We start from the raw sequence: 14,452 nt of genomic DNA, 5'->3' as shown, positions 1-14,452 counted from the left end.
AAATCCTGCCCCAAAAGAAAATTCCAGTGCGTCTGAAGAATGCAAATTATCCAGAAATAAAGGGGCGACTTCGCCTTTCACGCTTACAGATTGTGGCTACTGACATATAGGAAGCAATCTGCGATTTACGGCGTGGTCACTGTCATACATCACGCCGGTACGCAGATGCCATTGGACTCGTTGCTAATTGGGATTCGCTTTATGGTGGCCAATTATGTTTTGTCCGTTTGGGTTTTGATGTGTCGTGCGGCATACAATTGTACGGAAGCGTATAAGGGCCACTTGCAAAAAATTTTTCGAGATACATCTCGCCGCAGCGAGTTGGCTTAAACTAGTTCAACTCGCTGCATATTAAGACTCTGTCTGGATACCAACCCAATGATTCCGACTTCTTTTCTTATGAAGGGTCCTGTATCACCCAATGTCCACGTGACCAACACTCCCCCAGATTTCCGGGAATAGTCGAACTATTTCGATCTTATCCTGTCCATGTTAAATTCAGTTTAACGTCAACACTTTTTCTTTAATAATCCTCAAAATTGAAAAATTGTTACAAAGATTAAAATGAATAAAATTGGTAGCCATATGAATAAAGGGAGAAGAAAAAGACCATTCGGATTGTATTGGTATATACGGGTATTTCCGGCCGCGCCTGTACCAAGAACTTTGTGAGCTGTCCGAGTTATATCGGTCGGAGTACTCCCCAGTTACGAAGCAGAACTAGGGGCGAAAAGATTGGAACATGTTTTGATAGATGGAAAGCATTTTTTAATTGGACGTGTTTTCAAGCGAATGCCATTTTTAAAAAATCGTAATTTAGAAATTTGGAATTGATTTTTCAAAAGCATAACGAAATTTTAAGGATTTGATACATTTTTTTCTAGATTCGAATGAAATTTGGAAGAGTGGATGAATTTTCAATGACGCAGCGTATTTCTAGATTCCAAGGAATTTTAAAAGAGCGTAAATTTTTACAAAGCCAAAAAACAAAAAAATGAAACTGAATTTTTAAAGTCCCAACTTTTTTCAGATTGAAATAAAAACGTTTGTACAGAATAGACTGAACATATTTTGAAAATGGAAACACTTTTTCAGCCTAAATGAGAAAACGTCCAAATTAACATAAATCAAAATTTATTAGCAACCATGAACAAACAAGAAACTTGTAAAAACTTCGTTAAAACAATCTTGGAAAAATATGCTTCACTTTTAAAAATATACTTGAAGCACTATGAGACTATCGCAGAATACCGTCTAAGAGATCGAATATACGCGGCTTTGGATGCGTTCTTAATTCCGAAAGTAACTCGCCGCGGCGAGATTGTAAGTCCCCGCTGCGAGATAGTAAGTCGCCGCGTCGAGATAGTATCTCAAAAAAAACTTTTTGCAGGTGGCCCTTATACGCTTCCGTACATTGGCAGACCCATCGACGCCAGGATTTTGTGTCAGAGTGTTAAGAGAATGATGGTATTATGGCAAGTCGAAGGGGTGGAGAACAGGAGAGACGAATCCCATCACGAGTATATAGTATAAGACTTGAACCATTTGTAATCATCTGACCATAAAAACATATCAGAATTAAGGTAAAGTAAAAAGATACTTGTACCTTTAATCTTCCTCAACAAACGAACAGAACACTAGAGGTATATACAAAACTGTCAATTTTTGGTTTCTGGTTTGAGGACCTGTTCCCCTTTATCTTCGTGGTTTACTAATGTTCTTATTTTCAAGATCTCTGACAGACTATGTCATCCAATATTAAATACTGTGTCTTTTGAGTCTGTTGGATATCAGATTTGCAAATTCCAAGGGCTAATCCACAACCAGTTTTGTTTTGGCAGGGAGCTAAATATTTTCGGGGTGCAAATTTTTTCTAATGTATTTGGTATCACCTTAAACGGCCTTTACGTGGGGCGAAGGTAAATTTGGAGAATTTTTTAGAATGGACAAATGCATCTCGTTGCGCACAACCACTAGCGTAATGAACTTTGACTTACTTATACAAAGACGAAATTTTAGATTAAGGTTATCGGCATTGTGTTGAATTATGGAATTGTGACCAACTAAGTCATCAAACCTATCTGATTCGTCGTCTTCACAGTATGCTACATTCAATGTGGTGATATTACGTATTACTAGTAGTGTCACAATAATAATGAGTGGACTAACGCCACTAAGTTACTCCCTTGACAGTGTCAAGTTGTCAACCAATCCCATTGTTTTATTCTCAACATAATTTTGTAAACGCAGAGAGTAACGGGCCGATTTATTCTAGCCATGTAAAATTCCCTTTCAATGACTCAAGGTTGTAAAGTGAGCCGTAACTACAGTGAAACTGACTTGGGCTTATATAGGCACGGCATTCTAAAAAATCCTAACATATCGTCTAACTAATCTTTGCAATCGTGAAAAACACATGTTCAGACATCTGTATCATAGGCCTGCGGAAAAGTAACTTCATTAGCCCTTGGCAAAAGTGCATGGGTGTTAAAAGATTATCTCAATTACACCAGGTCAAATGATTGAAAATGCAGACTTACCAAAGTACAGAGTTGCAGTGAGGATGACTAACGCTAAACTCATCGCGGGGTGTAGGATTTTTATTTGATCCTTTGGACAGAAGAATCTTTTCCCGATGCACACCTTCTCTCAGCTTTACTAGCGTTCAAAATTCGAAAGTCAATCAGCAAAATGTGGTCAGTTTACTCCCACAATTAACAGTCACCAGGCCTACAACGGTGTCCCTCGGGCATATGGCCAATAAATGGGATTTCTCGCCAGAAATTGTTTGGCTAATAACAGACCAAATTCATCGGCAAAATATCTCGTCCCATTCTTCCCGACAAATGAACGAAATGGGCCGACTAAAGCTCAATCAAAAAAATCAAACGTCGAAACCATACCCGTACCGTAAACCAACTGAACAAATAATTGTCACTTCGGTTCCAAATGCTCTCCGAGTCAGGGTCTTTGCACACAACGGTTACTTGCGTGACGAAGAGGTTATTTGCGATGCGTGACAATGCCGCACTGGTCCCCAAATCGATCAAAAGCGGCTGTGGCGCGCGGTAATAAAGTCAACAAGTGTGGCTAGCCGGCCTTTGGCGCGCTGATTAAAAACACTGTATAGTGTAAATGTAATGTCACCGACGGGAGCATCAATATTGAGTACTGTCATTTACATAATTTGCGTCATTATTCTTTCCTGCTTCAGAAAAGGTACTCTGAGAAAGTTATCGACAGACTAATTAAGAGGTACATCGATCGCAGCGAGTCCGACAGCGGTCAAATATGAGATGTCCGGAATTGGGCAAAGACATACATGCACGTATACCTGGATACGGGTGAATTTGCGTACGAGTTAACTTTTACTTGCGTGCACTTTTACGCACAATAACGTCACATTGCCCAACTAAAAGGTAGTCTGTTCTCATTCATACGGTTTCATTCTTCCTTGATACATACTCATTGGAGCGTTCATGATATTCCTCACCATTCACAAGTAGAGAGATGTCAGGGAGAACGTGGGACAACTGGAAAATACTCTCTTATAATTACCATCTTATAATTTATGAGGTAATAAACTTAATGCAATATTCTACTTCAATTATGAAAGCTTCTAATCTTTTATCTAACTCAATGGAATCTGGAACCCATCGACTGCAGGTACGTAAATTTTGCAAGGCTGTACAATCTCGTTTTCACGTAAGCACGGGCAGTAAAAACAAATGTGCATGAACATGGAGACCTAGGTACAATATCGCTGGACGTGAAAGGTCATTGAGAAAATTCGTTTTTTACCCATCTCCAGGTGACTTTTCCTGAATATTACTTGAGGAAGATAAAGGTAAAATTCCAACACGAGTGTTTCATGGGGTGGTTTCAGTTAGGAATTATTCTTCCAAAAATTATTCGAACGTGATAGGACGGCCCAATGTAAAATCCCTATAGGCCTAGGTGGACCACACAAGGGTTCCGGAAGCTTGCTGGCGACCTTTTTACTTTCAGGCTCTACCGGGCGTCACAATTTCCCGTTCGTGTTCGTGTTTTCGCCAAATATGAACCGGCCTTAAGTCGGGTCCACACATGGTTACCCCCCGTTCTGGGAAACAGTTCTAGAGGCATGTGGTGGTCAGGGTTACTGTCACAAAATGAGGAGGAACAGTCAAAGAAGGCGTCATCAAAAACCTACAGCGCAAAATAGTTTACACAAATTAGGAAAAAATAGTATTTTCATAAAGTTTTCTTAACTACGCGAAAATAAAGGAATGCCCGCACAACGAAGGTAATAGCAAAGTACAGTTTGGGGAATGCATACAGTGCATGCAAGATCCCACAAAAGCCTTGCATTTCAGTATTATAAACAGCAGATGTGTAATGCACGTATCTTAAATTAATGATGACAGACAGACACACTTCTAATACAAGCGATAAGGGCCTACAAGTCCACAATAGAAAAAGACACAATCACGAAATGAGCTTGTAAATATGCAGGATGAACATACCATCTATCACGAGGGCGGACAAAGGATTTATATGACTGAACCCAGACACAACAGCGATACAAAAGACAAAATCTATATTTTGATCCATCGTTTGGGGTTAAGTGCTCATCTACTGAGTTAAAAAGACACAACCAGAGTGTATCCAGTTTTCAACGTAAAGTTTGAGAAAAATATAAAAAACTTTATTCGTGGTACCGACATCCTTGCTTTTATTTCGTGATGTTGCTTTCTTAGGGTTTTGGCGCTAATATTTGATAAACAATTTTTTGTTAACATTTGATAAAAAAAAATCGCCAGGGGCAAGTTGCCCCCCCCCCCAGATTAAGCCACTGGACACAACAGCTGTTGGTTAACTGGTAAAAACTCGTTGGGTTTTAATTGATGACCTAAACTGCGACAGTTTATGTTTAGGTCTTGAAAAAGTCATACTATTTAAATTTCACAATAAACTTGGTGACTCACAGAAATTTGAGATCATGTATTTGTAAGTTGGCATTCACTTGGCATTCAGCACTTTTTGTCATTTTCGGATCTGGTTTGGATGGAGTCACCAAGGCCATCGGATAGGATCGAACCAAGGCTGCTGAATTTGGATTTGTGTTTTCGCCTAGGGGTGTTGGATCGTATTGTCCTTTCATCTAATCTGACGCACATCTTTATGTATCTAGTACAAGCATACATTAGCCCATAAACTTGGAACTAAACTTGGCCCGAAAAATGAATGCACACACTTGCGAGTGAGACATTCAGGATTTAAGGATTAAGAAATAACAAAAAGGACTTGAAATCTGTCTATAGAGGTTACAAAAACATCTGAATTCACAAGAACATTGGAAGTTGACATGTACATGCAAGGACCACAGCATGAGACGTGTGACCCCGATATAACAGACAGGTTTGAGGTGTCAGAGTTGACTGCACAGGCTTGAGGACATCGCAAGCAAAACTACAAGGAGATGCCAGGAGAGTCGACTTAAAATGTGCCGCTAGACTTGTTTAAATTTCGTACAAATATTGCAGATAATGAAGTGATGGAGCAAGGGAAAATTACCAAATGTATAATTAGTAACAAATTAAGGGGCCTTACTTTGGACAACGTTTTGAGCAACTTTTTATGCCTCTGCAATGTCCTTTTTGACATTCGGCTGCTCTATTGAATTGAAATAAAGAATCACCAAAGGAAAATATTCAGACACTAAAACATAAACGTTTTGGTGCTGACAATCACAGAATGACACAACATATTTACTAAACGAGCACGGAAATTGTTGTTACCGTAATAATCCAGAAGGCACATTATGAGTTACGTTTGGGAAGAGAGCATTAAAAAATAATCAGTCCTCTGAGATCACCACAACTGCCAACACGTAGAATTACATTGGAAACGATTGGTCAAAATAAGATTAAATACAGTGGAATCACTCGAAGGCGTGGCGTGAAGCGAGGGGTCACACCAGCTCGGGAAAGATGGATTTTGTTAGTGAAAAAATATTTTGGTGGTATATAGCATGGTTTTAAACTTAAAAAATGGCACGTTTATTTGTGCCACAGACTTTTCCAGTGGCAACCAAATATTCATTCCTATTCAATCGAGAAATGTTCACCTAGCCGTTTCTTATACATTACCAATCTCACCTAGAAATAAAAGAGAATGGAAGAACTGTGGCACACTTCTCATAAAAAAAATGGAACATTATATTTGCATAGGCCAAATTATAGTCACCAACATACTGAAACCTTTAAAGAAAAGAATACAATGAGCATATATATATATATATATATAAGTAAACCCTGTGATATCATAAAAGATGATGAACTGTTTTCACTTTAAATACTGTTTATAAAGCATAAAAAGAACACAGAGTTGTTGAAAAATACACTGCAGGCAAAACTCTTCAAACTATAGACGAAAATTATTTCTACGGATACGTAAAAGTAAGATATAAAATGAGAGGGGCACTAAAAACTACGGTATTGTTTGTCGATTACTTTCCCGAATTCGACGGATTTACTCAAGTATAATGGTGGCTCATCAGTAGCATATTCTATTCTATTCAATCTAAATAACACATCAATTAACCCATGCAGATTCCGAAAGTTAGAAACGCTCGTAACTGTTATAAGAAAATATCAGGTACTGCCTTGACTTTTACATTAATTAACGATTTCTGTAATTTTGTCAGAAGTCTGGAAATCTACTTGAAATTTTGATCCCCCGTGGCTCCACTATACCAAAACGTCTTGTAAATTGCAGGGGATGACACGATGTAGAACAGGTATCATCAATTTAACTACATGATAGTCTGAATTCAGCATGGAATGTACATCAATGGAATGAAACAACTGGATTTTGTATAAAAAGCGTTATTCATATGAGTGAATACATTTTTCATCTATAGACTGATACAAAATACAATTATTAAACAGAAAGGTAAAACCAGATTCAATCAAAACGACGAATCAGTAAATAAATAACATGAACATTTTCTTCAATATACATCCCATTCGAAAAAAAAATCATTCCAAACCCAGACTTTCTACTCATCCTAGGCACAAAAATTCTTGAAACCAGATGTCAGAACAGAGCATTGTTTTGACCAATCAAACTTTCAACCCTTAGGATTAGAAAGAAAATTTTGTCACTCTTACGTATCACACAAGACATATAGATCATTTCACCACCAAGTTGCAACCACCACAGTGGCCAAACACAGTTACTCATATATCTTTAGTCATTGAAATCATATAGAAATTGCAAGTTATTGAAAGTGGATGACATGTTAAGCTCTATATTGGAATAAACTGAGTTAATGACAGTCCTTTGAGAAGTATTCTTACCATGTATCACACAAATATGGAACTCCACATTCAACAGTAAAAATAAATGGCACTTAAAAATCAACACAAACCTCACACTTACGTTGGACAGTATTTTTTCACAGTGTAGCATGATCAAGCTGTTTAATATTTATACCTACAAATTCTCTCCGTCTTTTAGCCACAGACAGCAGAGCTCCAATAACTATGGTGTAGCATACAATGCACAATACAGCCACACAAGTACATTACATGTAACAATGAACCCAACAAGGGTTCAGTATGCAGATACAAGAGACAAAGGCACGTATGGAACCAACCACAGACATATCCATTTTATCTGAACTCATACATCCTCATAGAAAGGTTCGGTCTTATCCTGTGGAGTATTCATGAACCTTTACAGCAAGGAACAATTAACAACAGCAAGGAACAATTAACAACAGCAGGGAACAATTAACTCCTCTATATGGGGTGTGACAACCATTAAAATAAGGCAATAATCATGACATGAGAACGCCTTAATGTCTGATGTCACCACATGAAAATTAGCATCTTAGTGCATGGCTTGATACAGTATGTTCCAGAAACCACATCATCCAGTTGTAATAAAGGTGTTCTTGATGTGGGAGGAGTAGATACCTGATGACGGGTCAAAGGGCATAATCGTGAAGATCCAAAAGAAATGTACGTTTAGTAGCTGTTTGCAAAATCCTTTACAGACCTGCCAACCTAGCCGTATACTTCTTCCTCAGGTCAGGCATTACCACACAATCGATTAATAGGTATTCAAATGAGCCTTCAGTTCACTGAAACTTTTAATCTATTGTGTGGTAATGCCTGACCTCAGGAAAGAGTATGGCATGTTAGCAGATAGCAAATCTTGGATACACTAGACAAGCAACTTAGGAAAGAACGAGCGGGCTTATGAAAAAGAAGAGGATGTGTTGACCAAAGCTTCATTCTACATATGCAACATCATTGAGCAATGTGCAGAATGGTAGTGACAGCTCACAGATCATGCTTTGAGCATACAGAATTTCAAAGGCGATTATCGCTGTCATCAAGGACTTTTACGAGAACTCCACTTGTAGAGTAGGATATAGCGACATCTGCTTTGAAGGTAAGACAGGAGTAAGGCAGGGATGTGAAATGTCAGCACAACTATTCAACATAGTCACAGACTGGGTAATATGACAAACAACTGAAGACCAACCAAGAGGCATCTGATAGACTCTCTAATCCACATTGGAAGATCTTGACTTCACCGATGATGACCTGACACTCATTCTCCCACATTCATCAACATATGCAGGAAAAAACATCTTGCCTCACTAGCTTTGCACAAACAGGCCTGAGGATTAGTTATCAGAAGACAAAGGTAATGCCATTAAATGTCTCAATACTTTTCCCAATCAAAATAAGTGATACAGACCAACCCATCACTGAGGAATCTACCCATCTAGGTAGCACTGCCATCATGACCAGGGAGCAGGCAGTGACATTTAGAGTCACTTAGCAAAGCCAGAAATGCCTCCAGAATGCTGAGCAATGTATGGAGGTCTGTGCAATACAGCACCAACATCAATCTCCAACTTTATCCTACGATAGACCCGTCTTAGTGACGTCACGTTGCTACTAGAAACAGCATGATCCACCATCTTGGATTACTACCGTACTTGTTTACACGCAGGCTGCGCTTTAGCTTGCACGTTGGAATGCTTTGTATTACAGTTCTCTCGATGGGAATTCCAAGGCCCGATATGATGAAATGCTTGGCTTTATTGCTGGCATAGATCCCTACAAGGATAACCTGCGATCATGGAGTGCAGATGCTACTTTGTTGCCATCATTGGCGTATCCAGACACCATTAATTTCCTAGTGCATTCCCCAAGCCCATACATGCTAGAGGATTTGAAATGCTACAAGGGACTCGAAGGCTACAACCAGTTTGTCAGCAGATGGGTGCGGAATGTTGTGGCAACTGTTATTAATGATCGTCATGTAGTTTCTGCCAAGGTAAGACAAACTTTGGAAGGATATATTTGGACCTTCATGAGTAAGAGTACGCTAGGCCAATATCGTAACGTTAGTTGGGCACATAGTTTCATTGTTCATTACTATTACTTCATGTAGCCTACGTGCCCTATGCTTACTTGTGCTGGTGTTGCTGATAGGCCCGGCCCTAGTCCAACAGGTAACTAGGGGAATAGTAACTAAGACCCTAAAACTGAAGATTTTTCAATCTCAGGTGGACTTGTCACTGTCAGTTTTTAAACTGACATGTCCGCCTCTGATTGAAAAATCAAAACTGACGATTTTGTAATCTGAGTTGGAAATGTCAGTTTTAGGGTCCTAGTTACTTGGACTACCTATATAGCCCAGCCCCAATGAATGTGCCCTAGACACTGGGTTAACATGCCAAACTACATGTAAGCTGCAGAGGCCTAGGACTCTAGGAGGCTATAGTCTACATGGTCTAGTGTTAAAGGTTTTGTAAACTTTTATTTTACTGTTAGGCCTACCTTTTATTTTTGTGGTAGGCCTAGGCCTGCCTGTTTTCAACTGGTTTTGTTTTGTTTCTGCTTTGGCTTTTTTGCAGGGTTTGCTGGGTGTTGACAGTTGAGTTTGCATGATGTTGGCTGCATTAAAAATCCTGCATGATCTGTTGAGCCACTTTGGAAATTAATTAAGTGGTTTAACAGTGCATGAAGGAGCCCAATTTTCTTCAGTCTACAAGTTCGAGTTTTGCATTCTAACAACTTTGAAGTGCCATTGTTCTTGTTCCAACTTAGACACAGTACCTCAAGTGATGAGCCATGATTTCTTTATCCAGCTCCAGCATGTATTGTACATGTAAACATCTCAATAGCAATAATTATTTGAACTTTTATATGCTGGAATACATGGAGATACAGCTTTCAGTGGCAAGCAACCAACAAACCATGACAACACAATCGAAAGAACATGAATGTTTGAAGTAAAAATAGAGATGTTTCCACAGTTGAAACACCAAATAGGCCTTAAGTTGTTTTGGTCTATTATTGCTTTTAAATTAAAAAATTTCAGTTCCACACAAACGTAACCAAGCACGACTGTTGTATTGACTCCCCGGCACTTATTATTGAAGGGTGTGTTTTCTAGGAATTCCATTATTTCATTATTTGTATTACTGATTGACTTCATCCATATTCATCGATTTACAGGTGATGCATTCTCAACGACTTTAGGAAACTCCCCTGAAGCCATGGATAATTGCAGAAAGGAGTGGCAAGGTATTGGCAGCACACTGTGACTGTATAGCTGCATTGGGGAGACGTGTACACATGTCAGTGCATTGATGTTCTACACTTACACGAAAGTCTGCATCAGAGAGTCAAAAACGGTGACCCAAGAGCCAGCTTATTGGAAGTTACCATCATCAGTAAAAGAAGCTGCCTATCTCCCTGCGTGTAAAATAGACTTTACTTCGGCCAAAACTAAGAAGCAGTTGGATATACTTGTAGATGGATCTGTCAACACAACTGATGGTGGTGATGTCAAACAAAAAGCTCAGGTACCAGCCCCACAAAAGACAAACTTGACTTGCTCTACAAAGATCTGAATGAGGCAGATACAACATCTGCAATTCTCACTGTTGTTCCTAACTACAGCCATCAATTTCATCCTGAGGGAAGCAACTTCCCCACAGTCTTACCAGGCCTGTACGACTCAAAAAATTGCAAACTGCCATTCCCAGACTTGTTGAAAAAATGTACTGAAATGTCCATTTCTGTCAGCAAGGATCAGGCAAACAATGTGGAGAAGGCCACACGTATGCAGTCGAGCAGCAAAAAAGTGGTATCAATTTCGAGCTGGCCGCATCACAGCATCGAAAATGAGGAGAGTTTACGGAACAAATTCAGATCAACCCTCTCAATCTCTCATTCAATCTGTCTATTACCCTGAAACCACTAAATTTTCTACAACAGCAACAAAATGGGGGTGAACCAATGAGGAAGATGCCCGCCGGGCATATGAAGAGAAGATGGAGCTCACTCATCACAATTTTGTGGTTAAGCAGTCTGGCTTTGTCATCAACACGAAGTATCCTTACACTGGGGCTTCACCAGATGGGCGTGTTTCCTGCAAATGTTGTGGAGAAGGTGTAATTGAAGTGAAATACCCATATTGTGCTAGTGACAGCCAAATAGAAGAATATACCTCACTGCCAAGAACATGCTTTCACTCTGACGAGGATGGAAAAATCTGTCTACTTCAAGATCATGATTATTACTACCAAGTACAAACACACACCCACCAGTGAAGCAGAGTATGCTGATTTTATTGTGTGGACTTCTGCTGACTTGCACATAGAGCGAATCGAACCAAATCAAGAGATGTGGGAGGAGATTTGTGAGAAGAGTCACAAGTTTTTTCATAAAGGCGGTACTACCAGAACTGCTTGGGAAATTTTACGCAAGACCATCCACTTCACGTGTAGCCTCGAGTGCTATGTCAATGAATCACTGTTACTGCGGCAAACCACAAAGTGAGAATGATAGCATGGTTGCATGTCACAATGACACATGCAGGATTAAATGGTTTCATCGGAGCTGTCTCCAGATAAAGCAGCTTCCAAAAGGGAAGTGGTTCTGCCCAGAGTGCCGTAAAAACCGTACATGTAAGGAGATGCCAAAATAAGACACTCACATACACACAATTTCTCTCTATATGAATGCTTTAGTTTAATGCAGAAGTTCACCATCCCTGTCAGTGTACATTCTAAACCAAAGTGTATTCCTGTTGCTTGCAAAATACACGAAGCCAAATCCCCAATTATTTCCTTTGTCATACAAATGCAATAATCAAAATTTTTTAAGACTGGAATTTACAGGAAAGCAACAAAAACTAAGTATTCTTTATACTAAAAGTTGAATTAATTATGAAAGTGCCATTATATAGTGGTGTTGACTTGAGAAAAAAAATTGATACTAAAAAAAAATGATAGGAAAGTATTGACTCGACTCAGAAACTTTGACACAAGAATCATCTTGAATCCTATGACTTGGTTTCAACACAATCAAGAGACTTCATCTAATCAAATGGAATGACAGATGGACATGTTGGTCAGTGCACAACGTATAACTGTAATTTTGTCAAATATTGTGACTTTACTATCACATGCTTTCACACAGTCTATGGGAATTGTGCTATGAAGAATAGTATATTTTTGACAATGACTCGCTCTACATGAATTCTTGAGTTGGCAATACGCTGTGCTTTCTCCACTTCTTCTCCTGTAAGACGAAGTCTGTCACGTCTAATTGTAGGGATAAGAAGTTTAGCCCCCATCATTCAAATGCTGTCAGAAACATCAAATCCCGTCTGCCATGACCACATCACCAACACACAATATGTGCAGAAAGCTACTGTGTTCAACGACAAATGTGTCACTTGCCCTGCCACCCTACCCCTCTGGTATGTAGCATATTACACCCTGTGATGTTATACCTATCAAATATTTGATTGTATTGTTTGATTTATAAGAAGACCATGTTGATGATCGTGCTGCAAGATTTGATGGCCTTTCTAAGGATACCTCAAAACAGTCAATAATCACAGTTATTTTTTGACCAAAGTGTGTTCTAAATGACATGGGCATGGTTTCCATCAACTGTTGACGATCAGGCCACTATATTAGTGGCTTTAACCTCACATACATGTTATCAATCATAATTTAAAAACAGTGTAGATGATGTCGACTTATGTACATGAAATCGGTTTCCAAGGTCCATATGGGAAAGATTTAGCCGAGGTTTCATAAGAGTGAGAACCAGTTGTTGATATTTAGTTAAAGTGTTCAAGAATGTATGTGGAATATACACTTGGAGAAAATTAAAAAGTGCAACTAGTACAGCAAAACTTGGAAGTCCTGTGTCATGCCTAACATTTTCATCATTGTCTTTGAAGATTCCCTCATCAAACTTGTTGGTGTTGGCAAGCTGCTCTTTCAGTGTTCTGTTTTCTTCCAAAAGTCGCCAGAGTTCTTTTTGTGATGCAAACATTCCCTTCAAGGTCAGTTTGGCAAACTACTTCAGAAAGCTTACTTTCATCATCCACTGGTTGAGTCTTGTGGTCTGACCCGAGCTGTGAGAGAGCTTTTGCAGCATTATGTTTGCATTTCTGCTCGTCTCTTCACACTTCTTGCATACCTGAGTCTCGAGCGACTGAGCAACTATCTACCTTGTTGTGTCCAAGCTTCAAGCTGGGTGCCCAATCAGGATTAGTGGTATCATAGAGTGTTGATGGCTTTCCTGTGGTGTTAAATAATATGGAAAAAAGTAGGGCTCATAAAAACAAGGCCAACATAAACATAGTAACAAATAAGATATTTACCTATTAATTTTGAGGGAAATAAATATACGGTCATCTCACGCTTGACATATAACATGGGACTTGTCTCAAAAATTGAGTTTTCTTATGTTTTGAAATTCTCCAGTGCTAAATTTCACTGTCAACCATGGTCAACTGACCATTGATTGCACCTGAATTGCTTCCCTGATGGCATTTTTCAGCTGGAAAAATTGTTTCTGGGTGTTTTCTTTCTCATTACATTGCATTGGGGCCTTTTCATATTTTCCAGGATCCATGGCGAATATGAAAGACTGTAGCTGGATGATTTAGAAAGCAGTGTCAGGAATGAGCATGGTCAACTCCTTGCTCTGACATGTCTTGAGTGATGTAGCCTTGTAGGCCTACATGTACAGGCACTATTGGGAATCGGGAAGTATACTATTACGGGGTGATATCGAGTCATACATGTAACTCTTATTAATTTAGCAAACCAATTTGGCTATACGCATATTTTCAAAGGGCACTGAAATTTTGTTAATTTATGCAAAGTTACGTTCATTGCTACTCACCAGATATGAAGTGATTGGAGCAAATTCGCGTGCACTGTAAGTTTCTGTCACTGATGTTTCTGGAAACCCGTGACAACCATTCTGTCCGTCTTTTCTTTTAGTGAAAGTATGCAAGTTGCCTTACCTTCTCTTGTCAGTACAGCAGGTAAACGATAAAAAGATTTCTTATCATGTTCCCCCCCCCTGTTTCCACAGTCAAAGTACAGCACAAAAGTTGACCATTT

General features: G+C 39.2%; 2 pseudogenes; one reads left to right on the top strand and one right to left on the bottom strand.

The window, feature by feature from the left end:
• Positions 1–8,474: 8,474 nt before the first annotated feature.
• Positions 8,475–12,006, top strand: LOC147796042 (uncharacterized; annotated as a pseudogene).
• A 19-nt stretch (positions 12,007–12,025) lies between these two features.
• On the bottom strand, positions 12,026–14,450 carry LOC110988153 (uncharacterized; annotated as a pseudogene).
• Between the last annotated feature and the right edge of the window lie 2 nt (positions 14,451–14,452).

Source organism: Acanthaster planci, linkage group LG19, assembly GCF_054643075.1.
Source record: "Acanthaster planci isolate LZ-2023a linkage group LG19, COTS_SCS, whole genome shotgun sequence".
NCBI classification, from domain to species: domain Eukaryota; kingdom Metazoa; phylum Echinodermata; class Asteroidea; order Valvatida; family Acanthasteridae; genus Acanthaster; species Acanthaster planci.
Note: the sequence above shows the minus strand (reverse complement) of the source record. Positions and strands in the feature narration are given on the sequence as shown.